This window comes from Neovison vison, chromosome X, assembly GCF_020171115.1.
Source record: "Neovison vison isolate M4711 chromosome X, ASM_NN_V1, whole genome shotgun sequence".
Classification (NCBI taxonomy): domain Eukaryota; kingdom Metazoa; phylum Chordata; class Mammalia; order Carnivora; family Mustelidae; genus Neogale; species Neogale vison.
Genome location: NC_058105.1, coordinates 108,908,222 through 108,911,498, shown reverse-complemented (window position 1 = coordinate 108,911,498; position 3,277 = coordinate 108,908,222).

The following is a 3,277-nucleotide window of genomic DNA, read 5'->3' as shown; positions in this document are numbered from 1 at the left end:
CAGAAAGCTAACAACATGATGAGGAAATGGAAAGCCAATATTTTGGAGAAGGCAGAAATTCATAAGTGAAAGCAGTACTTGCAATGTTATATGCTACCCTTTGCAGGTGATTAAGAGGCCGACAATGGCAGTAAAAGGCTCAAAGGCTAAGTAATAAAAAGATGATATCCAGATCCTGCCAAGATGTAGAATCATTTTGTAACCTACCCCTCATTTAGGATAGTTCTTGGGATCCTGTAAACTAGGAGTAATTATGAACCAGAAAGAAACTTGCCCTTGCATGGACTAAAGCACAGTTTTAGGTCATTTAATCTCTAGAAAAATCTCAAACTCTAAAATTGGATTATGGTGATCTTAGATTGCTAATGTTTCCAAACACTTGGCAGTAGGGGGGAAGCTCCCTGGAAGTTGTTAGCACAAATACATGAGATGGTCATATTCATGGGCAGAACACAACAAAATGTCTAAATAAGTATCCAAACAAATGATCTATGCACAATAAAAAATAACCCAATACATGAGGAGACAAGATGATTGACAGTCCTACAATTAGTACAAATACCATATACAATGACACACAGAGACTGTGAATCAGCTATGTCATCCATGATCACAGAGGTAAGGGCTGAACTTAAAATATTCAGCAAGGAATAGCAAAGTATAAAAAGTAACAGTACAATTTCAAAAAGAACCAATCAGAAATTATAGAACTAAAAGATAACAATGACCAAAATTAAGAAGATAAAGTGTGGATTTTATGGCATATTTAACTCAGCTGCAAAAAACCCCAAAACCCAAAAACAAACAAACAAACAAAAAACTCCAAAAAACAACAACAACAAAAAAGAGAAACTATTGTGATTTGTAAGAGAGATCAGAAGAAGCTATCCAGAATGAATCAGGAAGAGAAAAAAGTAAATAAAATACAGAATAAAAACTAAGAGACTTAAAAGTTTTAAAATACATTTAATGGGAGTTCAGAAGAAGAGAGAAAGAAAATGGAACTTAAAAAGGGCTATGAATGTTCCAAAACTAATAGAATATATCAACCTGCACATTCAAGAATCCCAATGAATCCTACAAAAGATAAAAGAAATTGAGGCATATGTACAATATATCTGTGGAAAAGCAAAGCAAAAAATAAATAACATCTTTAAAAAAGCTCATAGGAGAATCACATTTAAAGGATCAACAGTTTAAAGGGTAGCTGCCTTTGTAATGTCAACTGTGAAAGCCAGGAGCCAATGGAGTTGTAGCGTCAAAGTATTAAAATAAAATGATCACTGATATAGAATCACATATTCTACAAAAATATTTTTCAACAACGAACAGGCAATAAAGAAATAGACTGACAAACAGAAACATGAGAATCTATCACCAGCTATCTCACAATAAAGAAAACACCAAAAAGTGTTTTTAAGGTTAAAAAAATAAGGAAAAAAAAAACTCTAAATGTAAAGTCTGAGATGCAAGAAGGAAGTAAAACCATAAAGACAATTAAATCTAAATCAACATAGAGTACATGAAACAAAAATAATAGCTGTCAGTGCTTAACATTAAAGAATTAAACCCCATAGAAATAATGTATACATAAATAAAAAATGGAGGTAACTGTAGTTCAAGTAAACTACATTGTCCACACTTTCTAAGAAGAGGGTAAAAATCAAAAAAATACTAGTCTTTGGTAATTCAGGGGTGCGGGCTATAATTTCTAGAGAAAAGAGAATTGAAAAAATAAGGAATATTAATAAATATCATAGAAAGGGAAAAAGAAATTAAGCAACATTTAACTCAAGAAAATGTAAAGAAGGAGAAAAAGTTTCATAAAACAAGTAGAGCAATATGAATGGAAATAATAAACTTAATATTTATAAACCTCAATACACTAGTTTGTTAAAGAAATGTAATGAATGCACTAATTAAAGGAAAATAGACCCAGACTTGATTTAAAATATCATCATTTCCAATGGCTGAGTAAACATCAACATGGATGGGACTGGAGGAAATTATACTGAGTGAAATAAGTCAAGCAGAGAAAGTCAATTATCATATGGTTTCACTTACTTATGGAACATAAGGCATAGCATGGAGGACATTAGGAAAAGGAAGGGGAAAATGAAGGGGAGGAAATCGGAGGGGGAGATGAATCACGAGAGGTTGTGGACTTTGAGAAACAAACTGAGGGTTTTAGCAGGGATGAGAGTGGGGGGAAGTTGGCCCAGTGATGGGTATTAAGGAAGGCATGTATTGCATGGAGCACTGGGTGTTATATGTAAACAATTAATCTTGGAACACTACATCAAAAACTAACAAAGACATACAAGTAGCTAGCAGACACATGAAAAAATGTTCATCATCATTAACCATCAGGGAAATTAAAATCAAAACCACACTGAGATACCACCTTACACCAGTTAGAATGGCAAAGTTTAACAAGACAGGAAACAACAAATGTTGGAGAGGATGTGGAGAAAGGGGAACCCTCTTACACTGTTGATGGGAATGCAAGGTAGTGCAGCCACTTTGGAAAAGAGTGTTGATATTCCTAAAAAATTAAAAATAGAGCTACCCTATGACCCTGCAATTGCGCTGCTGGGTATTTACTCCAAAGATACAGATATAGTGAAAAGAAGGGCCATATATAACCTAATGTTCATAGCAACAATGTCCACAATCACCAAACTGTGGAAAGAGCTGAGATGTCGTTCAACAGATGAATGGATAAAGAAGGTGTGGTCCAGGGGTGCCTGGGTGGCTCAGTGGGTTAAAGCCTCTACCTTCAGCTCAGGTCATGATCCCAGGGTCCTGGGATCGAGCCCCACATTGGGCTCTCTGCTCAGCAGGGAGCCTGCTTCCTCCTCTCTCTCTGCCTGCCTCTCTGCCTACTTGTGATCTCTGTCTGTCAAATAAATAAATAAATAAAATCTTAAAAAAAAATGTGGTCCATATATACAATGGAATATTACTCATCCATCAGAAAGGAAGAATACACAACTTTTGTAGCAGCATGAATTGGACTGGAGGAAATTATGCTGAGTGAAATAAGTCAAGCAGAGAAAGTCAATTATCATATGGATTCACTTACTTGTGGAACATAAGAAATAACATGGAAGACATTAAGATACAGAAAGAAAAAGTGAATTGGGGGAAATAGGATGGGGAGATGAACCATGAGGAACTATGGACTTAGAAAAACAAACTGAGGGTTTTAGAGAGGAGGGGGTTGGGGGGATGGGTAAGCCTGGTGGTGGGTATTAAGGAGGGCACGTATTGCATG